Below are 24,328 nucleotides of genomic sequence, written 5' to 3'. Positions count from 1 at the left end.
CATAGTTTTTGAAATGAGAATTGTTGATTATATGAATTTTACAGAAATACTAGGTTAGTTGGAATCGTAAAATTGGGTTCAATGAAAAAAACTTCAATTGTCTGAAATTCTAATGAATTTTACGAAACACGATATTAACTTAAATGGACAAAGATGATTAAAATGAAACTAAAATTCAAAGAAGACAAAAACAATACAATAAAAGCTAAGTTTTAAGAAAAATTAAAGTCGAATACGGGAAAAATCTACAAATTTGAGTAAAACCTGGAGCAGCAGAAGGTTAACACAGTCCCTAGTAAGTGCAGAATTGGTGGTGGGTTCATTAACGAAAGACAAGCACCGCCGGGCCGGGCGGGATTACCCTTCAAAGACAGAAGAGTGCGACTTTTCTCAATGAGATGTCGCCGCCGGTTTTAGCTTAAAACCCACGCTTTGAGAAGAAAACAACTGCTAGCTGCAAAAACGTACACGAAAGAATGAAAATCGCACTTGCAGCCGGAGAGAATGCAGATCTAATTTTGAATTTGAACCAGCAGCAAATGGAACTTGCGTGTGTGGTTTGTCAGCTCGGCAGGCAAGACTTGGTGCGACAACAAAATCGTACATCACTGCACTTGCTAAGTGAGGTTATGGAGTGTGACGGAAAAACTGCACTATTCTTGGCGGCAGATTGAATGGAACTGCAAGATTTAAGTCGCTGTTGAAATGTTTACTTTGTAGAATCTTGGGAATATCAATAGGCAAAATGATTCAATTTTATTGTTGTGCTCAAGAAGAGTAGGGGGGGAAATTGTTGGCATATCAGCAATTTAACGTTAAATTACAGCCTTTAAGCGTTTTAAGCTGAAATCAAGTGATAAATGGCAAAATGGGAACACAACAGATAAGTTTTCATAAAAAGTTTTGCAAAATAGTTAATAAAAAAATGTAAATCATCTAAATGGATGGAATTAAGATCGAATACTTAACCTAAGAAACGTTGATAGATAAGCCCTATTTATTTTCCAATTTTTCGAAATCAAAACTATTTATAAGAATGTTTCAGTCACACAAAAAATTTCTCATATTCATACGAGCATCCAAAAGGGACTGTTATGATTTAACTAAATTGCACAATCCTAGGGGTTATTCTCTGAGCAGTTCTCTCAGATTTCGGTCATTCGATTTTTTTTGTATTTTTTAATTCGACTGAAACTTTTTTGGTGCCTTCGGTATGCCCAAAGAAGCCATTTTACTTCAGAGCAATTCCAGCTCAAATCAGGAATTTTTCTGATACTTTTGTAACGTCATGATTCGAATTCCCGGACGCTTCGAAACCCGGACACTTCATCTTGTTTTATCAATTATATGGATATAAGTTCGCATTTAGACTGTCAAAACGGTGTTATTTGATGAATTCCTTCATCAACTTTCATTTAAAGTTTGTTTGAACGCTGTAGTTAATGCCAAAAAAAAATTATAAGTTTACCAAAAATACGAAACATTTCACTTGAAATATTTCATAGGCGTTCGATGCACCGGATGGCAAAGCAGAAATTTATGGTTTCGATTTCCTTAAATTCTAGAAAATTTGTATATAAAATATCCATTGTTTTGATGTTAACAACTTATTTGAGACCTAAAGAATGCCATTCACTAACATTTCAGTTTAAATTTGTGCGATTCATAAGTAAAATCGAGTGTCCGGAATTCGAAGCAAATGTGTCCGGATTTCGAATCAGCTTTTATCAGTGTCCGGGATTCGAAGCATAACAAGTCATTAGGCTGGTACAAATATTTTTAAAAGTTTCCCCCCCCCCTTCAAAATTGGCCCGAAAAATCAGGGGGCAAAAAAAATATTTTTACAATAAACTTCAAAATTTCAATGAAAATTCATGTGCAACCAGCTGAAATCAAATTAAAATACATTCTCCTGCGTTTAAAATCATTTTTAGCATGTTTGGGTTTATTATAAAATCTTTAGATTTTTTGAAAATTTTCGATGCAAAATCTTTTTTTTCGATACAATTTTTGTTTTTGTCAGATCTTAGATTTTTTGAAAACTAATGATTGCAAAACAACTGAACTAGTGTAAAATGCATTTTAAAATACTTTTTCGTTTAAATGTGAAGACTATGGCTTGTTATTTAAATTTTTATATTTTTTATTTTTGCCCCCTTGACCTCGGCCAGGCCGAGGGACAAAAACTTTTTTAAATATTTGCATCGGCCTTATAATTTTAAAATTCTTATGAAAAATTGCTAGACAAGACATATTTTGCATGCATTTTCTTGAAACCGACTGTTTATACTACATTCTGATAATATTTCTACATTTCCAACTTATTACATGATTTTTTGCAAGCTATAACAAAAATGATATGCTACTAAGTGTCCGGATTTCGAATCATGACGTTACCCGAACCTCTCCGATTTCAATGAAACTTTGTAGACATGTTATCCTAGGCCTATATAAGCCATTTTTGTGCATATGGATCAAATAGTACTCGAGAATAACATTTGAAAAGGGCGTAAGGTATTTAAATATTTTTGTATTCTGTAATTTAAAAATTACTGTATCTCGAAGCCGTTGCGTCGTATCAAAAAGTGGTCAAAGACAAACTTGTAGGAAATTGGACGGGCTTTCTGAAAAAAATACACTGAAACAAAAATACACGCCACATCAATGATATTTTTTGATTTTAAGTCTAAAACTTAAATTTGAAGGTGATGTCATGATTTTTCTTCGTTCAAAATTTTTGAGGAAATAGCCTAAAATGATACTAAAAGACTGACGAAAAATGCAGGATGGTATGTCTCTCCTAAAAAAATACAAAAATCATTTACTAAAACTGTTTTTTTGAAAAGTGGTCTAAACGGCAAACTTATGGGAAATTGGACGAGCTTTCCGGTAAAAATATTTACGAGACTGAAAAACCAAGTCTGTCATATAGAAAATGCCAAAAACCACCAAAAATCCCGTTTTTTCAACATTTTTATTTTTAAAACCGCTGTATCTTCCCAAGGATTGGACAAAGGACAATGGTCAATATGGAGACTTTTATGTAAAATTATCTGGGGAATCGATTCCCACTACCGGTTTTTAAAAAAATTGACGTTTAGACCACTTTTCAAAAAAACAGTTTTAGTAAATGATTTTTGTATTTTTTTAGGAGAGACATACCATCCTGCATTTTTCTTCAGTCTTTTGGTAACATCTTAGGGTATTTCCTCAAAAATTTTGAGCGAAAAAAAATCGTGACATCACCTTCAAATTTAACTCTTAAACTTAAAAATTGAAAAATGACATAAAAGTGGCGTGTATTTTTGTTTCAGTGTATTTTTAGCAGAAAGCCCGTCCAATTTCTTACAAGTTTGTCATTGACCACTTTTTGGTACTTCGAGATACAGTAATTTTTTAATTGCAAAATACTAAAATATTTAAATACCTTACGCCCTTCTCAAATGTTTTTCTCGAGTACTATTGGCTCCATATACACAAAAATGACTTATATAGGCCTAGGATAACATGTCTACAAAGTTTCATTGAAATCGGAGAGGGTCGGGTACAAAAGTACCAGAAAAAATCCTGATTTGAGCTGGAATTGCTCTATACAAATTCCGTTTCAAACGCAACAACCGGTTCGAACACGGAACCGGTTGTTGCGTTTGAAACGGAATTTGTATACGATGCTAATTAGATTCCGTTTCAGAATTCGGATTGATTTCACTGGGTAAGTGAAAAAAAAGTTAAATAAAAAATCTCCAAATCATGTTTTTTCAGTGCAGTCTATATCCATACCTACAACTTTGCCGAAGACAAGAAATCGATTAACAAATTCCTTCAAAAGATACAGATTTTTGAATTTTCGTACATAGTTTTTGTATGGACTGCTGCCAAATTTATATGGAAAATTATATGGACAAACTAACGATTCAAAATGGCTTCTTTGGGAATACCGAAGGCACCAAGAAAGTTTCAGTCGAATTAAAAAATACAAAAAATAAAATTCTAAAAAAAAGACCGATTTCGTAGAGAACTGCTCCTCTGCCAATGTACACGTAAGTTGCCCTGACTCCACTGAAAAAAGTCAATTCTCGAAATCGTGAATTAAATTCACGAATGCTAGAACCACGAAAGAATATATTCACGTTTATAGTGCAAATGCACCATACTCATGAATAAATTCCTTCGTGGTTCTCACATTCGTGAATTTAATTCACGATTACGAGAATTGATTTTTTTCTTTGTCCTGTTCGATTTGCGTGAAATATTTTTTTGATCTCGAATCCGTGGTCCGTCTTGTAAAGTAGGGGCGGTATGACCCCTTTTATTTTTGAACATTCAAAAAGACGTGTTCTCAAATAAATTGCAGCAAGAAATGGTGAATGTGAAAATTTTGTATGAAAAGAATCATTTATGTAAAATTGGATATCCGATTTGGTGGCGTACTCAAGATTCAGCCAAAAACATATTGGGAATGGAAATGCTGGAAAAAAAATCAAAAATGGTCTTGAAACCTCTGCCATTTTTCATTACACAACTGAACTAATTTTAGGACATGACATTAGAAGGGAAATTTAATGGTTTTTCGGATCTGCAACAACCGAGAAAGTAATTTTTTCATTTAGAACAAAAAAATCAAGACAAAACTTCGATTATCCGAAGGCCTTCGCAAAATTTCACGTTAGATAATCGAATCACACAAAAAATCTTACAAAGAAATTTTCTGATCGCTTTCGTGTCTTCGAAAAAATTATAGGTTATGATTTAGGACTGAAAAATTCCCATTTTCCATTTTCATCGCTAGAAAATGAATTTTCAAAAAACCTATTTTTACTATGGAGATTTGACGAAATATGTTGGGATTGCAAATTTGATTTTGCATCTAAAATTAAATTTAAAACATTCAACGACCATATTCTGAGTATAAACTTTCAGGGCAATTAGATAATTGGGGTTTTTTGTGTACCCATTTTTTCAGAACAGTCCTAATACGACTTTTCCGAAGACACCAAAGCGATCAGACAATTCCTTCATAAGGTAACAATTTTCGAATTTTCACATACTTGGATGACGTAATTTTTTTAACAAAGATATTGTAAGGTAAAAGTTTCATCCAAATAAAAAAAAAACACACAAAAATATTTAAAGTCCATTTTCATAAACGTAGAGAAAAAAAACTACATACAAAAATTAAAGAAAATATCTGGTATTGGAGAATTAACTTGTTTCATGTTACTTTGACAATGTTTGTTTTTGGAATTTCGGTATTGCAAGGTAAACTTGTATTAGTTTTTGTTAAGATTCTCTAAATTTTATGTCAAAATAAGTTTCCAGTTTTTTTTATGCCCTAATATTATTCAAAGTTTATCGCGATGGGTGGGATATGATTGGTTAATTATATTTAGTTAACTTGAACTGTAGTACTGTAAACTGGGGTTAATCGGGACACATGGGGCGAATTGGGACAGCAGTTTTAACCATATTGGAGCACAATATTTTGATTTTTCTGGTTGGTTTCGGTTAGAACAGACTCAGACCAATAAAAAGTGTACATCCATTTCCAAATTTCAGACCGAAGTCCCGATTCGCCCCAGATTACGGTAACAAAAACCATTTTTCAATGCAAATCTCAATTTAAAAAATCCACAATGCCTCTGTTTACTTAAAAATGTTAATTCAATTAATTCCCGGCACAAGCCATGATTTCTGCACCGATCCAGCAGACCTCCAAGGATCTCGCGCAGAATACAAACGATCGCGCACATCTCCATCATTCTCGGGGGTGGCAGGCGGCAGCCGGGCCTCCGACACGAGTTCAAGGAAAGTGCTGCTCCATCCAGACAACAAAATCAGCCTGATGATTTATTGCCTTCTTGCCACACCAAAACCACGGCGATCAAAGCAGCGTTTCTTTGGACGACTTTCTGTGCAGCATTTTCTAGGGTAGGGTTGAAGAGTTCACGTGAAAGAGCCGCGGCTGTTGTTTGGGGAACGTGCGGTTTTGTCGGCGGCAGCGGCGGTTGAACATGACGGAGTTAATTGAAATTCTTGGAAAGCAGATGGAAATGCCGCTGCTACTAAATCTCATCGCCACTGAGCGTGATTTAAAAAGGCAGATTGTGTACATTTGACTCTAGTTTTTATGACAGCCAGCGGTTTATTGGGGGGTTAAAATGTTTGGTTAAGAAGTGAGCGATAACAAGGTTTCGATCTATTTGGTATAAACAATTTGGGGGATTTGGGTGCTATAAAATTGGCTGTTTTTCTTTCTTTTCAGAGCACAAGTTTACTATACTGCTTTAGGAAATTTAATTTACAGGATTTAACATTGATCTCAAGAACTCAAAATCAACGGCGATCAACAACAATCATCTCTCATCTTAGCGCCCGAGCAGACGGAAATAACTCGGGAAGGTCAGTTTTTGATATTGTGAGAAGATCAAAATCCGTTATTGGGTTGATCGGATTAGTTGTTAAAATAACAAATTTCCATAACAAAGATTTGTTCGAAAAATAACTCAAATTGTTATTGCTCTGTTATTGCAATAACATACTAATAACAAAGAATCCAGAACAATAGAATAACAAGGTTAGTTATTCTGAGCGATGGATGGGGAGCACCCGAATAACAAAAACTGTTATTTTTATGGATTGATTACATAACAAAAAGTGTTATGCTATCACAAAAAGCTTTATATATTATTATAGTTAAGCTACTACCAAAAATTGCAAAATATCAATGAATTTATGAACATATGTTATTCCTAAAGTGTTGTCTTTTTCCGATCTGTGGTCACAACATTCAAAATTTGCAAAAAGTCCAAAAGTGCCCTATTGATTAAAATTACAAAAAAGTTATACAATGCATTTTTTATAGTACTGTGGGATTAGGTCATACAAAAATGCTGAAATTTGTATGACCCAATCTCACCCCCAGACCCAATGTCACCCTTGATGACGATATGTAATATATTGTACAAGATTTTTTACAGTAAAAATAAAAATATTCAGCAATATTTTTTCTCAGGGGGACTTTTCGGGGACCAAAAACTTGAAATAAAATTCGCAATGAATGAAACTTCAAAAGAGCAGTGCGTGGCCGAATGGTTACGCTGTCCGCTTTGTAAGCGGATGATTCTGGGTTCGATTCCCATCTGCTGCAACCTTCCATCGGATGAGGAAGTAAAATGTCGGTCCCGGCCTTGGTTGTTAGGCCGTTAAGTCATTTCAGGTGTAGGAGTTGTCTCCATGCCATAAGTACAAACAACACACCAAACCAAGCCTACTCCGGTGGAATCGCTGGCGGCGGTTGGACTCGCAATCCAAAGGTCGTCAGTTCAAACACTGGGGTGGAAGGTTCCTTGGAGTAGAAAGAGGTTTGGGTGCTCTCCCCATTCAAGCCTTCGGACTCCTAGGTTCGAGCAGAAACTTGCAATAGAGACCACAAAAGACCCGGGGGTCGTTAATGTGGATGGTTTTATTTTGATTTGATTTTTTGAAACTTCAAAAATAATAGCATAGAGAAGTCAGAACACTTTTTATATGATACTATTACAACGGTTTTAAAATAAACTGTTGATACTCACGGTCTCCATGATGACACCGACTTCCAAAGCTCAGCCTCACTGCCAGTTCGTGATTTTGAACAAATACCATTTCGATGAAAAATTACTTCCAAAACAGATTAAATTGGTCACACCTAAAAATAAAATAAAAATTTCACAAAGAATTTTGAGCTAAGCTTAAAATAAATAAAATACTTATCTGACTCTTGGTGGTACAAATAATGAATTGTTGTTTGATGATTGAACACATCGATTGTTGGAACCATAAAGCTGGAAAAGGAAATGAAGGTTGAATGAGTTATATTTTAGTGCAATTTTAAAAACCAGTTTCTAAGTCAATCGAGAGAAAATTCACTCCAACGAGCTCTTTTAGCAAACAAACATAAAATTACTGGACTGAGAAGCCACAATTGAATCCTGAGATCTAATGTGAGCATCGTAAGGACGTTCAAGACATATAATGTTTCTCCAAGAAACATGTTGAAAATACAAATTTTAAGAATCGATCGTTCTGCTCTCACTACCAACAACTGCAACAAAATTATAGAAATGATTGCGCTTCAAGACAAGTCTTGTAGAAAACATGGGATTTGTCGTTTTTTCTAAATATTGAAGTTTGTATAAGTTTAAAAATGGTCTACTTAACTGAAAACATCAAAACGTCATATCGATTTTTCCGGGTTGATCCATGGTCCTTCCTGGCGAAGAAGTTTCTGAAAATGGATTGGACTTCGTTAAAAATTATACTCACAATCTCACAAATAACAAATAATTTTCTAGTTAGTTTCATTTTGGAGATAATTTCGTAAAGCGATCAAATACCGATCGAGAAACGGTTTTGTTTACAAATTGCTCTTGTGTCCTTTTGAAAACTAGTTCATGATTTGTATGAGAATTTTCGACTTTTTCATGAGCTCGGCATGGTTCACATCTTAACTCATGAGCTTACAATGTACATACAATGTAATTGGGCAAATGTCGAAGAGTAAAGGAAAAGTCTATCCTGCTCGATCCTAATGTAAACATCAACTGATGTGAGAGGGATAGACTTTTTGTTTACTCTTCGACATTGGCCCATTTACATAGTTATGCTATAATTTATGAAATGGACCTTTTGTAAACATCGAAAACCCACTTGTTCACAAATTAATGGCTCTTGCGCCTTTAGAAAACAAGCCGGAATATTTAAAATAACCATTACTTTCAACGACCTCAAGCTAAACAATGTAAAAATCAAACTCGATTTGTAAATAAGCAGTCTGTCCTGCTCATGTTAAATGTAAACATTTACTGACGGGAGTAGGACAGACTGCTTTTAAAAAATGCACATTGGCCCATTTACGTTGTTGTGCTTGACTTTTATTTTTTAAGAAAATAAATGATTTGGAAAACTTACCATGCACAAACGATCCAAGGACGCAAATGCCCTCTGCTGGGCAGAATCTGCATTATGATGAGTAACAGTTGAAGAATCCATCCTTTCCACGGTCCGGAAATAGCTTTCCTTCATCTGTCAGTTGCAAGTAGTTACGCACTCACTTTTTAAATCCTCTGCAAAAGCCGAAACCTTACAAATTGTCAGCTGAATCTATTCCGGAAACAAACTGCTTTGATTTTCCTTCTGCTGCAAGCTCGATTACTCAAACACTCGCGAATTTTGTTTCCCCACAAAATGTAAACAAACACAAACACACACGCACACACACGACAACGATAACGGGACGCGGCCCTTCACCACCAAAGCGGGACCACTCGCGGATACCGAACGAAAAGGTAAACATTCCGCAAGCAGCAGCGCCTTCTGCGATTGTGTGTTGACGTTTGAAAATCGTGTTGCACGGCCATGAATGACGAGACGCGCGGCGCGCGCAGCTGCAGGAACCGTTCATAAATGACGGAATCGTAAAACTTAAACATTGGATTAAAAATTTATTATACATCTACTTCAATTATTTTTTAATTTACTAAAAATAAATAAGCACCAAAACTGTAGTTAATTTTTTTGCATTCTGCGTAACATAAATGTGGGTTTACTTCTTTTATCTTGCAGCAGAATGCAGCATGCTGTGTAATTTATGCACAAAATATTGAAAACTCTGTAAGAAACTTCAGTAGATTTCTTGAGCCGGCCCTGACATTCTTCGACCATGGCCTCTACTGTTGAGGCTGCTTGTCTGCTTGGTGGGTGGTTTATTTATTTTGTTTTCTTTTATCTCACCGTTTTGGGTGGTGTCAAAAAATTTTAATATTTAATATTGATTGCACCAGAAGTTGATCGCCGTGGGCCGAGCGCTATCCATCTGACGATGAGCGAGGCGCTGGTCAGCGAAAATCGCATTGCCCGGGTATTCTGGAGAAGCATCTTCGAAAGGGTGGCTACGATTTCGAGGCGGATGTCGCCAAGGATGGTTTGTTGAAGCTTTTGTTCAAAAAAATGTTTTTACTCATACATGTTTCTAGATTTTAGCGCACCATGGGAGGAAGAGGATGTGCCTTTGGAGCGGTCACCGGAAATATCAGTGAAGAAATGAAAAGGTTGGAGGAAAAGTGCTGAAAGTCCTGCTGCGCTGGTGCTGGTCCTGCTGCGGAGCGTTTGGGGACTCCAAACGTCACGTCCGAAAAGCCTCCGTTGAACCCGAACATCTTCCAAGCCACTCACACTTCTTTAACCGCTGCGCCCTAAAATCAGCAAGATTCGCCGACTACAAAAGAACCAGCTGAAATTCCCAGTGCCGTCGTCCGCCATCTTCCGGTCGTTTCTCGACCGGTCCCTTTTGACGAAATTCCCCTTCGCTTATCTATCCGGCAGCAACGACTCCTCCAAGGCCACCGACGATGTAGGTACCGACCGGTTAAAATCTGAAGATGCGAAGCCGACTGTTTCCGGAAACGGAATCCTTGCTGAAGAACGATTGGCCGTGGAGCTTGAACCCGAACCCGAACATCATGTGGAATGATAAGGACGACGGAGGCATGGACGAGGTCGTGTTTATTAGTTTGAAGGTTTGTTAGTTCGAGTCTACGTTTTAAGAAATTTTTCAAAATGCTGTTTTTCAGAAACCAAACCCCGCCAAGTACCGCGCTATGGGACAACTTCAAGTCTCGATGCTCCGACGCCGATGTGACGTCTGATTCGCCCGAGTCGTCACCGCTGGATGATTCGCCAATGTAGCCGGACGCGATGATTTCCCGATGTCTCCATTACCGGAAAAGGACTTCTGCAACGATTCATCAATGTCCCCGCCGAAGTCGATGGAGGTTCCGTTGGCCAGTAGGTTGTCCCAGGAGGAGTACAACAATACGCCGATTAGGAAGACGGGCCATTGGGCCAGTTTTAGTTTAGCCAGCGTTTAATCTCTTATAATATTAAATTAAGCGACTTGTTTGTGTATAACTAAACTTTGGATTTACTGATGATTTTTTTTATTTTTTGCCTTCAAATGAAAGAAAGAAGAAGAAAACGTATCTCACTAATACAGGCATAGAAACTTTCGGTTATAGAGTTATCTACGTGCGCATGTATTGCGTGTACGAACACGAAAAAGATTGAGGTTAAATTTTGTACCAGCCAGCAAAACAAATGGCGTGCTAGTGTGCGTGAGAGCAGGCTTAGATAGCTCTATAGAGTTATCTAAGACCGAGCTCACGCACACTAGCATACCATTTGTTTTGCTGGCGGGTACAAAATTTAACCTCAATCTTTTTCGTGTACGTACACGCAATACATGCGCACGTAGATAACTCTATTATCCTCCTGCTAGGTGGTAAAAAAATGGAATAACAAACCAATAACAGTTTCTATTATTATACAATAAAATGGAAAAACATAACTTAAACTGTTATTATCATCTTATTTCACATTTCCAATGGAATATCAAACCAATAACAGCTCCTGTTATTATTGAATTAAATGGAAAAACATAACTTAAACTGTTATTATTATCTTATTCCACATTTCCAATTGAATATCATTCCAATAACATTATTTGTTAAAATAACAAAAACTGTTATTATTTTTTCTTCCAAAATTTATTTACAAGAATATTCAATAACATTTTCTGTTATTTTAACTAAATCTGTTATTGAAATGACATGAATTTTGTTATTACCGTCTGCCCGGGCGTTCATTTGCGCGTTATTATCAAAACACGCTAAAAACTAAATTGAAAACGCAAGGAACGTCATGCCGGCTGCTGCAACGCGAATATCCCCATCACAGTCCATCAACACCTGCGATCGTAACTTCAATTTTCACGCCAGTTGCGTTTTTTGCCCCATCATAGAGTGTGTTTGCTCTCTCCCTCACTCTGTCATTTTTTCCCTCGTTTCTTGCCGTAAATCTGACAGCTTGTAGCCCTATATCGGCATGTACAGTTCTTCTCGCGCCACAGAAACCGGGAATAAAAGTGCAATTTCGTGTGACGCGCACGCCACAGGCAACGAGCCAAACCGTGTGCGCATCAGAACAACTGCATACTGAAAGCACACATACACACTTACGACAGCGGCACATGTCAACTAATGTAGCGCAGCACGTGCACGTGAACGGTTTGGGTACTTATGTTAACTGGTTTTAGGATTGAAATTTGCTCAAGTATTAAAAAAATAAATTTATACTTGAACATTACAGTTCTTAAGTTCAAAATTACATATGGGTCATTAGGGTGTAATATCAAAATCGATTTTCCAGCACAGTACTTTTTCAGTTCCTTTTCGGGCCCTTAACAACTCCCCAAAGTTTGGGACCGATTGGTTTAGTCCTCACTTTACGCAAAGCGATTAAATTTTCCATATAAAGTTATATAGAGAAAACCATTTTTTGGATATTGATATTTATCAAATCCACGTTTCATGCTATATCAAAACCGGACTCATTTTCGGATGCTCTGGAATGTCCTCTACAACTTTCCCGAAGAAAGTATGGTGCTAGCTTGCCCCTAAAAAAAGATACAACGTGTTCAAAACTCGTCTAAAACGTGTTTTTTGCTCTAAAATCACGTTTTAGATGAGTTTTGAGGACGCTATATCTTCTTATAGGAGCAAGCTAGCACCATACTCTCTTCGGCCAAGTTGTAGAACACATTTCAGAGCATCCGAATATGAGTCCCGTTTTGATATAGCATGAAACGTGGATTTGATAGATATCAATATCCAACAAAATGGTTTTCTCTATATAAATTTATATGGAAAATTGAATCACTTTGCGCAAAGTGAGGACTAAACCAATCGGTCCCAATCTTTGGGGAGTTGTTTAGGACCCCAAAATGAACTGAAAAAGTGCTGTGCTCACTAAATTTGGACAACTTTATTTTTTTCCATACAACCATATTACACCCTAATGGGTCATTCCAGGTCAACTGAGTACACTTTTGGACTCGACCTTCACCGATTTGGACCAAACTTGGCGGGAATGTTATCTATCGATAGTTAACAGAAATCTCAAGTTTGGTGCTGATTGGACCATCCCTCTATTTTTGGCACCGCCCTGTTTTTTGACGATTTTCTAAAGAACTTTTTTTTATCATAACATTACAACTATTTGAGCAAAAGACTTTCTAAAGGCTGCATTTTATAGAAAATTGTAAAAGGAATTTGATAAAAATTAAATTTGACACTTAAATGCCCAATAATATTATATTTTAACGTTTATTTGTTTATTTTATCACCATCGTGTTCCCCGAACAATTTTACATAATTATCAATGTAGACCTCAAACTAAAATGAAGTATTGGCGAGATACAGCGATTTTACTGAAAGAAGTTTGATGTTGTGCTGCACTCTGTCCTTTGAATTCAAATCTGAAATAAGTTTCTCACACATAAAACTCGAACTATGTGAGATTCATCCCTTTTTTGTTGAAAAGCACACCACCACTTCCGAGTGCTGCGTCAAATCAAACTTTTTTCAGTAAAATAGCTGTATATTGCCAATAGTTCATTTTAGTTTGAGGTCTACATTGATTATTATGTAAAATTGTCCGGGGAACACGATAGTGATAAAATAAAATGAATAAAAATATAAGGAATTGTGGTTTGCTTGAGCGTTTTAGCAGAATGCCTATGAATACAAAGAGACGAGTTGCTCATTTTAATTCCGCTATATATTTTTAATATCTTGACAGATACGTATTTCGTCTACTACTTGCATACTTCATCAGTGTTCTGATCTCGACTAACAGAAGTCTGCAAGTGGTAGACGAAATACGTATCTGTCCAGATATTAGAAATATATAGCGGAATTAAAAGGAACATCTCGTCTCTTTGTATTCATAATAAGGAATTGGTCCAAACTGAATTTTAATACTTAAAACGTTAAAATATAATGTTTGTAGGCATTTAATGGTTAAAATTTTATTTTTATCGAACTCCTTGGACAATTTTCTATAAAATGCAACCTGTAGAAAGTCATTTACGGAAATAGTTGCAAAGTTATGATTAAAAGAAAAAAAAAGTTCTTTAGAAAATCGTCAAAAAAGAGGACGGTGCCAAAAATAGAGGGATAGTCCAATCAGCACCAAACTTGGGATTTCTGTTAACTATCGATAGATGAACGTTCCCTCCAAGTTTGTTCCAAATCGGTGAAGGTCGAGTCCAAAAGTGTAGGGGAGAGTGGGGAGACTTGATCCCCTTTTTTTGTATCGCATATAACTCTATCAATTACTCACAAAACTATAAACTTTTTGCATAAATTGAAAGCTTAAACATTCATCAATGTTTGGCTAGTAAATGTCAGGGGTAACTTCATCCCCCTTTCAACATTTTGAAGAAATATTAAGCAAAATGTTTCTTATTCATCCAAACATTTAATTTTCTATAAGTTACAGCAATTTCACATAAAACCTGTACGTTTGTGTTCAAAATTTAACAAGTTTAGTATGTAAAATATTTAAAAACTTAAAATATTATTTTTTAGATCAAAATTAAGCATGTTTACAAAAGCTGGAAATTTTTGTTTACAAAGCTTTTGAAAAAAGGTTCAAACTGCAGTAAGTTATGTACAACTATACTAAAGGAAACTATGTATGAAATCCCAGCCCAATTAATAAATCTTGAGGCTGATTTCAGTGACTGCAAAAATGCAGGGATCAAGTCTCTCTAAACGCACTTTTTTAAACAATTGATTGTAAAAATAGTATGACGATAAATTTAACATCAATTGCGTAAGGGTTTTGAAGTTGATAAGTTTATCAAACAATCCATATATAAAAAATATTTTTTTGAATAATTCTATGCATATCAGTAAAATAAAAAAAGATCTCTTGGAAGTTTTTGGCAGCTCGTTTTAGAAAAATGTGTGTAACTCAATCTAAAATTTTTTTAATTTTTTTCTTTGTTTTCTACAATGAGTTTTAGTTAATTTCGCACAACTTTCTAGAACAAAGCTAATTGTTTTACCCACATGCTGTCTGCCTGTGTGGATCAATCGGACCGCGCACTGGATTCACAATCCAGAGGTCGCCGGTTCGAATCCCGAGGCGGACGCAAATAAATTCTAAGTGTAAAAATAGGTTTTCGGTGCCCTCTCCCCGTGCCATACCTTCACACTTAGGAGACCCGGGAGACGGAGTCTTGTCGCAAAAAGAACGATACACGCCTGTGGATCCGTTGACGAAACCGCAAGGTTTAAGAGGGCCACATAATAAGGTGTTACGTCGATTCCGTTCCGTTTAACCCACATGCTGATGAGATACAGGCTTGGGATCAAGTGTCCCCGGGGATCAAGTCTCCCCACTCTCCCCTACTCAGTTGACCTGGAATGACCCATATATAAATTTAATTAGGCTGGTACAAATTTTATTTAAAGTTTTTGTCACCACACACCTCAATGTGGTTATTCAATTATTATATTTTTTTTTATTTTTATTGTTTTAAGAATGTTTTAGTATTTTTTATTTTATAGAAGCTTGACTTATCACCTTTCTTTTGCAACAAGACGTGACGAGCTAAAATTGGTTCAGCCTTTCTGGAGATATGGTGTTTGAAAAAATGTAGTTTTTGCAAAAGTCCCCCCCTTTCATTTTTGAACATGCGAAAAATGAGGTGTTTTTCAATAATTTGCAGCCTAAGATAAGATGATAAGAATAGATATTTGGTGTCAAAGGGACTTTTATGTACCATTGGACTTTGTAGATTAACATAACACTCTAAAAAATAACCCTGCAAAGTTAGAAAAAAATAAAATTTCAAAATGAAAAATTACGTTCTGAATGAAAAAGGCCCTTCTGGGTTAATGTAGATTCGAAAACTACATTAAATTTCCGATAAAATGACACAAAGATTTAAAAGCCATCAATGCTTCAGGACTTAGATTTTTTCGAAAAATTTATTATTTATTTTTTTTGCGACCTGGACCACTGAGTATTGAGTATTCAAAATTGGCGTAGCTACGTGCACTTTAAATTTTTCAAAAATATTTATGCAGGGCCGAATGGATTTTTTCCAAAGTTTGCTTGTCGCTGTTGCAGGCAAGCATAAATGGCATGCAATATGTGGGAGAAGCTAACAGAACTTTTCTGAAGAAATTTTTTTGAGAAAAACCATTCGGCCCTGCCTAAATATTATTGAAAAAATCAAAGTGCACGTTTTTTTTTCGGGACCCCAAACTTCATGCTTCCCTTCAGGTTTAGCCTGCGCAGTCATTTTTGTCATTTTTGTAGGTCAGTGTAATGAAAAAAATCGGTAAATTGATTGCCATTGTTCTCATAATTTGAAAAAGTTTAGAAGCTAAATAAGAGTGCTCATGGAAAATCATTTTTTGGCAACAATGGGTTGATTTATAAAACGTTACTTAATCCACCTTTAGGTGGTTGGTGCCTTCCTCATATTTATAAAGTCAATACATTCAGTAAAAATAGCAACATTCCCCCTTAACATGTTTAACAAATAAACTTTATTACTCATTTCTTTTGATATGGTTCGCAACCATCAATATTTCTGGCTCATCGGCAAGGTCTGATAAAAAACCTATTCAACGATAGTTCGCATGGAAGATTCAGACAATATTTTTATCACAATTTCTGAAATCCGACCTCTAAAAAGTGTATAAATAACACTTATGTGCCAATAACTTTTGATAGGATTGTCAGATCCTCGATGTTTTAGGCTCATTTGAAAGGCCTTTCGATTATCTAACTAACGATGGGTCGCATGATGGACCCGGACATCATTTTTACTGAAATATCTGAGATCCGGCCTCCAAAAAGTGTATAAATAACAATTAAGTGCCAATAACTTTTGATAGGGTTGTCAGATCCTTGATAATTTAGGCTCATTTGAAAGGCCTTTCGATTATCTAACTAACGATGGGTCGCATGATGGACCCGGACATCATTTTTACTGAAATATCTGAGATCCGGCCTCCAAAAAGTGTATAAATAACACTTAAGTGCCAATAACTTTTGATAGGGTTGTCAGATCCTTGATAATTTAGGCTCATTTAAAAGGTCTTTCGATTATCCAACTAACGATGGGTCGCATGATGGACCCGGACATCATTTTCATTGAAATATCTGAGATCCGGCCTCCAAAAAGTGTATAAATAACACTTATGTGCCAATAACTTTTGATAGGGTTGTCAGATCCTTGATGTTTTAGTCTCATTTGAAAGGTCTTTCGATTATCTAACTAACGATGGGTCGCATGATGGACCCGGACATCATTTTTACTGAAATATCTGAGATCCGGCCTCCAAAAGTGTATAAATAACAATTAAGTGCTTCCGATCTCAATAACTTTTGATAGGGTTGTCAGATCCTTGATGTTTTAGTCTCATTTGAAAGGTCTTTCGATTATCTAACTAACGATGGGTCGCATGATGGACCCGGACATCATTTTTACTGAAATATCTGAGATCCGGCCTCCAAAAAGTGTATAAATAACAATTAAGTGCCAATAACTTTTGATAGGGTTGTCAGATCCTTGATAATTTAGGCTCATTTAAAAGGTCTTTCGATTATCCAACTAACGATGGGTCGCATGATGGACCCGGACATCATTTTCATTGAAATATCTGAGATCCGGCCTCCAAAAAGTGTATAAATAACACTTATGTGCCAATAACTTTTGATAGGGTTGTCAGATCCTTGATGTTTTAGTCTCATTTGAAAGGTCTTTCGATTATCTAACTAACGATGGGTCGCATGATGGACCCGGACATCATTTTTACTGAAATATCTGAGATCCGGCCTCCAAAAAGTGTATAAATAACAATTAAGTGCCAATAACTTTTGATAGGGTTGTCAGATCCTTGATAATTTAGGCTCATTTAAAAGGTCTTTCGATTATCCAACTAACGATGGGTCGCATGATGGACCCGGACATCATTTTCATTGAAATATCTGAGATCCGGCCTCCAAAAAGTGTATAAATAACACTTATGTGCCAATAACTTTTGATAGGGTTGTCAGATCCTTGATGTTTTAGTCTCATTTGAAAGGTCTTTCGATTATCTAACTAACGATGGGTCGCATGATGGACCCGGACATCATTTTTACTGAAATATCTGAGATCCGGCCTCCAAAAAGTGTATAAATAACAATTAAGTGCCAATAACTTTTGATAGGGTTGTCAGATCCTTGATGTTTTAGTCTCATTTGAAAGGTCTTTCGATTATCTAACTAACGATGGGTCGCATGATGGACCCGGACATCATTTTTACTGAAATATCTGAGATCCGGCCTCCAAAAAGTGTATAAATAACAATTAAGTGCCAATAACTTTTGATAGGGTTGTCAGATCCTTGATAATTTAGGCTCATTTAAAAGGTCTTTCGATTATCCAACTAACGATGGGTCGCATGATGGACCCGGACATCATTTTCATTGAAATATCTGAGATCCGGCCTCCAAAAAGTGTATAAATAACACTTATGTGCCAATAACTTTTGATAGGGTTGTCAGATCCTTGATGTTTTAGTCTCATTTGAAAGGTCTTTCGATTATCTAACTAACGATGGGTCGCATGATGGACCCGGACATCATTTTTACTGAAATATCTGAGATCCGGCCTCCAAAAAGTGTATAAATAACAATTAAGTGCCAATAACTTTTGATAGGGTTGTCAGATCCTTGATGTTTTAGTCTCATTTGAAAGGTCTTTCGATTATCTAACTAACGATGGGTCGCATGATGGACCCGGACATCATTTTTACTGAAATATCTGAGATCCGGCCTCCAAAAAGTGTATAAATAACACTTAAGTGCCAATAACTTTTGATAGGATTGTCAGATCCTCGATGTTTTAGGCTCATTTGAAAGGTTTTTCGATTATCTAACTAACGATGGGTCGCATGATGGACCCGGACATCATTTTTACTGAAATATCTGAGATCCGGCCTCCAAAAAGTGTATAAATAACAATTAAGTGCCAATAACTTTTGATAGGGTTGTCAGATCCTTGATAATTTAGGCTCATTTAAAAGGTCTTTCGATTATCCAACTAACGATGGGTCGCATGATGGACCCGGACATCATTTTCATTGAAATATCTGAGATCCGGCCTCCAAAAAGTGTATAAATAACACTTATGTGCCAATAACTTTTGATAGGGTTGTCAGATCCTTGATGTTTTAGTCTCATTTGAAAGGTCTTTCGATTATCTAACTAACGATGGGTCGCATGATGGACCCGGACATCATTTTTACTGAAATATCTGAGATCCGGCCTCCAAAAAGTGTATAAATAACAATTAAGTGCCAATAACTTTTGATGATGTTTTAGGCTCATTTAAAAGGTCTTTCAATTATCTAACTAACGATGGGTCGTATGATGGACCCGGACATCATTTTCATTGAAATATCTGAGATCCGGCCTCCAAAAAGTGTATAAATAACACTTAAGTGCTGATAACTTTTGATAGGGTTATCAGATCTTCAATGTTTTAGGCTCATTGGAAAGGTCTTTTTAATACCTTTCTGAAAATGTATAACATGACAGGGTTTCTTACAAAACCACCCTTTTTACAATCTTCCGGACATATGCCAAAATCGTTTTTTTAGCATAACTTTTGAAGTACTTAACTAAACTTGTTGATTTTAAATAGAGACCTATGGGACCCCAAGACGGATCGAATGAGACTAATACGGTCAAAATCCGTTCATCCAGTCCGGAGATAATCGAGTGACAATTTTTTTGTCCACCCACCTACACACATCCACACAGACATTTGCTCAGAACATGATTCTGAGTCGATATGTATACGTGAAGGTGGGTCTACGAGGTCAAATTAAGAAGTTCATTTTTCGAGTGATTTTATAGCCTTTCCTCAGTAAGGTGAGGAAGGCAAAAAAGAATGCTGAAATCAAATTTAATTTGTAAGAAACATATTTTAATAGCTGTCAAAAATTGTGGAATGTCAAGAGAACTCATAACATTTTTTTTTATTTTCCTATCTGTGATCTTGGAAATTCAAATGTTTCAAAATGTTCCAGTGTCAAACATGACTATTACAATAAAACTATTAACTTTATTTTATGTATTCTAAATAGTTGTCTGATTTAATAAATTCTGAATAAATTATTTTGTAGACAAGACTTCAGGAATCGTATTAAACATTATATAAAATTACAGAACAATATTGGCAGTTCTAATAGTTTAAAAAGAAGCTTAAATGTTTGTAATGAAAAAAAAAACAGTGCACTAGACTCTGGTTGATGTTTACTGGTAAAAGTTAAAAGTTAAAAAATGTAATATTTTTTATTAAGAATTTGCCAAAAATATCTGTCTACGCTCTATCCATCTTAATTTTACGGGATTTCCCTTTTTTTCTCCCCCCACTCGAGGCCCGGTGCCAAAAACAACTTTGATCATTCACTTTCCCACCTCACTACTACTGAAGTTGGTAAGTTGGCGTTTGTTTTGATCAACCTCTCCCAACAAACATCAGCGCCAACGCCGTCGTCACTGAAACCTCTCACTTCCCGAGAAAAACAAATCGCGTAGGACGAATCCCTGACGATCTTCCTAATTTACGAAACTGACCAACCAACCAACCAGCCTCCCAGACAAAACAAGCCAGCGTAATTCGCACGTTCAAAACAACGAAAAAAAAAACTACGGAGACACTCGCGCCAAGATCGTCATTAGAGAGTCGACTTAGCCAGCAAGATTGAGATTTATGAAGAAATCTTGATTGTTGTTGTCTTTTCTCCGGATGTCGTGTGTCACATGCACACGCACCAGACAACGAGGACAAGGGGACGAAAACAGATGTCTCGGGACTTGAGAGATCGAGCAGGAGCAGACGCCAGTCCCAGGTTGCTTTTTATTTTGCTTCCAGAAGTTCACTCACAGACAAATTGACATGAATCTTTCCAAAATCAATTGGATTCATGCTAGTAGCGCAATCTGTTATCATCAAACACAAGCATAATGATCAACCTCTAATTTGAGTGTAACAGAATCAAAGTGTAGAGAATTTGAAAAAAATACCTCCTCCTCTGACAAATATGACACTAACTACGATCTGTCAATATCTTAACTCAAATCTACCGTTATTCCGACTAATTCAAAATTGCGAATTTCACGTCTGTTTGTCTGCACTAACATCGCACGTGATCGTACCCTGGCGAGCACTGGTACTGGTTCAACTCAATTTACTGTCACGCCAAAAGGTTGTTCTCGTATTTTTTTGCTCTCGAAAACAACAACACTTGTCACTTTTTAACGTATTTTTTGCTTCTCAAAGTTTAGCACTTTTTTCCACTTCCGGCTACCCCTCGATTTTGTTTCTCTACATTTAGCGTGTAACCAATCATTCTTAAATAATAAACATCAATTACCATCAATTTGCGTTTTTTTTTCTTCACAGAATTTTCAAATTTCACCAACTCAAAATCGCGACCTTCCACAAGTTCACAAACTCGCACGAAATTCTCACGCACGACTCACGAGCGAGGGGGAAAAAGTTCTGTCGCCGCGGCGCGATCACGATCCCGACTGTGTGTGTGTCTCGTTGCGCAGGCAAACATCATCGCAACGACGTTCGACGCCGCGACAAGGATGACAACCGCGACTAAAATAACTAACTCTGCGAGTCAAAAGAGAGGAAAACCGGTGAAGAGAGAAAACGCCAACAACAACCGTTGGAAATGGGTTATTGGGAATGGTGGAGGGATTGAAACATTGAAAAAATAAGAAAAATATTTTTCAAAAGCTTTTTAAATATTCAATAACATTCTGATGACGTTCTTAGCTTTTCTACAATAAGTCCAAAGTAACTTTCATGTCCATTGATTAAAAAATGCTAATATGTCGTCGCAGTTCGGTAGGAACGCCGGCGACTCATTTGTCTTTCATTATTCACGCTGTTATACTACCCTAAAGCACTAAAGCATTTTCTGAATTGCAATTCTGTGGCGTTAGTTTTCAAATTAAGGTCGTTGCAAATATGTTTTGAAGTTTATTTCCTTCGACTCAGTCCAATTTCAAGAGGGGTGATTAAAAATGAAATTACAAGTCATGTTATTATTACTTGAATGGAAAAAGTGTTTGAAAAAGATTATCACCGCAGGAAAATGCATTTCAAATTATTATTAGTTTATTTGATTCCAATTTCCATAAACTTATTTTTTTGAAAAAAAATTCTTACCGTATGGCCGTTCCAATACTTTTTCACATTTTAAATTTTACATTAAAATTTCTTATTGAATTTCCAAGAATAACAACTTGTTGTTTATAGATTAAAAAAAAATCAGAGCAAATTATTTCAGGATCTGGATTTTATAACTATTTAATCCCATTAATCATTTGAAGAATGACCACATTTCGGTTCAAATCACCCAAATAATTTCAGATTTTAATAACATGCTTTTAACCGTTCGTATTTCAACCATTAAATGACCTTTGAATAATTTTCCAATCAAATTTTAAGTACCTGGAAAAAGCAAGGAAACTCATTTGGTTACATTAGTTTAAGAATCACAATTTTTACACGAGAGCAAATCGGCCGATTTCGACCATTTTTATTTTTTGTATTTTTTTATTTAGCTTAAACATTGTGGGGGCCCTATGACCAAAGAAGCTATTTTGTATCATTGGTTCACCCATACAAGTCTCCATACAATTTTGGGAGCTGTCCATACAAAAATGGTACATAAATATTCGAATATCTGTTACTTTTGAATGAATTTTCTGATCAATTTGGTGTCTTCGGCAAAGTTGTAGGTATTGTTGAGGACTATTGAGAAAAAATAGGGACACGAAAAAAAAATGACGATTTTTAATTATTTTTTTTTTTTCACAAAAACTCAATTTCCCAAAATACGTATTTTTTATTTTCGATATTTTTTTATTTGTTTAAGGGGACAAAAATCCGCAACTTTAGAGTCATGGAGAAACATGGTCAAAAAATCTGCCGTCGAGTTATAATTTTTTGAAAAAAAAAAGATTTTTGGAAAAAATCGAAATTTTATGCAAAAACAAAATTTGACGTAATTTTTCAATGCAAAATTAAATTTCCAATCGAAAAGTACTCTACAGATTTTTTGATAAAAGGCTCTGTTTTCAAGATATAGCCACCGAATGTTTGATTTTAGCGAAATATTTGAAGTTTTTCGATTTTTAAAAATTGTGACCAAGAGTGACCATTTCTAAAAATATTTTTTTTTTAAAGTTCAGAAAATTTACTATAAAATTTTCTAAGAGACATTGAAGATCGGACCTCTGGTTGCTGAGATACAGCGGCTTAAACAAAAAAAAAACACGAAAATTTAAGTTTTCTAAATCTCACTAAAACAACCCACCATTTTCTAATGTTGATATCTTCGCAACTGATGGTCTGATTTTGAATGTTAAAACATGAAACATTCGTGAAATTTTCCGATTTTTCCGAAAAAAATATTTTGAAATTTTTTAAATCAGGACTAACATTTTGAAAGGGCCAAACATTAAATATTACGCCGATTTAAAATGTTAGCCTTGGTTTAAACAAATTCAAAATATTTTTTTCGAAAAGATCGGAAAATTTCACGAACGTTTCATGTTTTAACATTGAAAATCGGACCATTAGCTGCTGAGATTTAGACATTAGAAAATTGTGGGTTGTTTGGGTAAGACTTAGAAAACTTCAATTTTCGTGTTTCTTTTTCTTTAACACTGGAACGCCCAACGCATGTCCAACTTACACGGACGCCCAAGCCTCCCAAAAAAGTTGAAACGGTAACTTCAACTCAATGGTTCTCGGGCATAACTCAACCAATCAAGATGATTCTTCTTTCCAGTGATTTGCTAGGGTGTCTAGATGATTCTAGACCGTTGCAGAACTTAATTTGATCAAATCTGTAATTTCTGCGATCGAAAACAGCCTCCGCGGAATTTTTGGCGATTTTTTTTTTACACGCGAAAAAAAAGTAGTCCTCATCAATACCTAAAACTTTGTCGAATACACCAGAAATCCACCAGAAATGAACCAAAAATTCATTCAAAAGTAACAGATATTCGAATATTTACGTACCATTTTTGTATGGACAGCTGCCAAAATTGTATGGAGACTTGTATGGGTGAACCAATGACACAAAATTGCTTCTTTGGTCATAGGGAAGGCATCCACAAAGTTTGAGCCAAATAGAAAAATACAAATAAAACCTACTTCCGGTTTTGGTAGAGAATTGCTCACGAAAGCTTTGTAGGTTTTGATTCGGTTAAAACTTAGCCCAACGATTCACTATGTCCAAATAAGCAATTTGCATGATTTCGCAAAACAAACTTGACAGCTGCGTAAATATATGAAAATCTGTATCTTGAGATGGGATTTCTAAACGACAGTTTATTTCTCAAAAACTTT

At 35.8% G+C, this 24,328-nt stretch overlaps 2 long non-coding RNA genes across 2 annotated transcripts in view; one reads left to right on the top strand and one right to left on the bottom strand.

Moving 5' to 3' along the window:
* LOC119766796 overlaps window positions 1–21,709 on the top strand; it is a 72,207-nt gene extending 50,498 nt beyond the window's left edge. Inside the window, exon 2 of the long non-coding RNA XR_005277135.1 lies at window positions 21,356–21,709. This is a non-coding gene — a long non-coding RNA (uncharacterized LOC119766796). The remainder of the gene's footprint in view (window positions 1–21,355) is intronic.
* Window positions 7,567–9,491, bottom strand: LOC119766795. Its single transcript, XR_005277134.1, has 3 exons — window positions 8,947–9,491; window positions 8,197–8,263; window positions 7,567–7,820 (listed from the first exon to the last, which is right to left on the bottom strand). It is a non-coding gene; the product is annotated as an uncharacterized LOC119766795 (long non-coding RNA).
* Window positions 21,710–24,328: the final 2,619 nt, after the last annotated feature.

Source organism: Culex quinquefasciatus, chromosome 2 (assembly GCF_015732765.1).
Source record: "Culex quinquefasciatus strain JHB chromosome 2, VPISU_Cqui_1.0_pri_paternal, whole genome shotgun sequence".
NCBI classification, from domain to species: Eukaryota; Metazoa; Arthropoda; class Insecta; order Diptera; family Culicidae; genus Culex; species Culex quinquefasciatus.
This window is presented reverse-complemented; position numbering and strand designations above follow the sequence as displayed.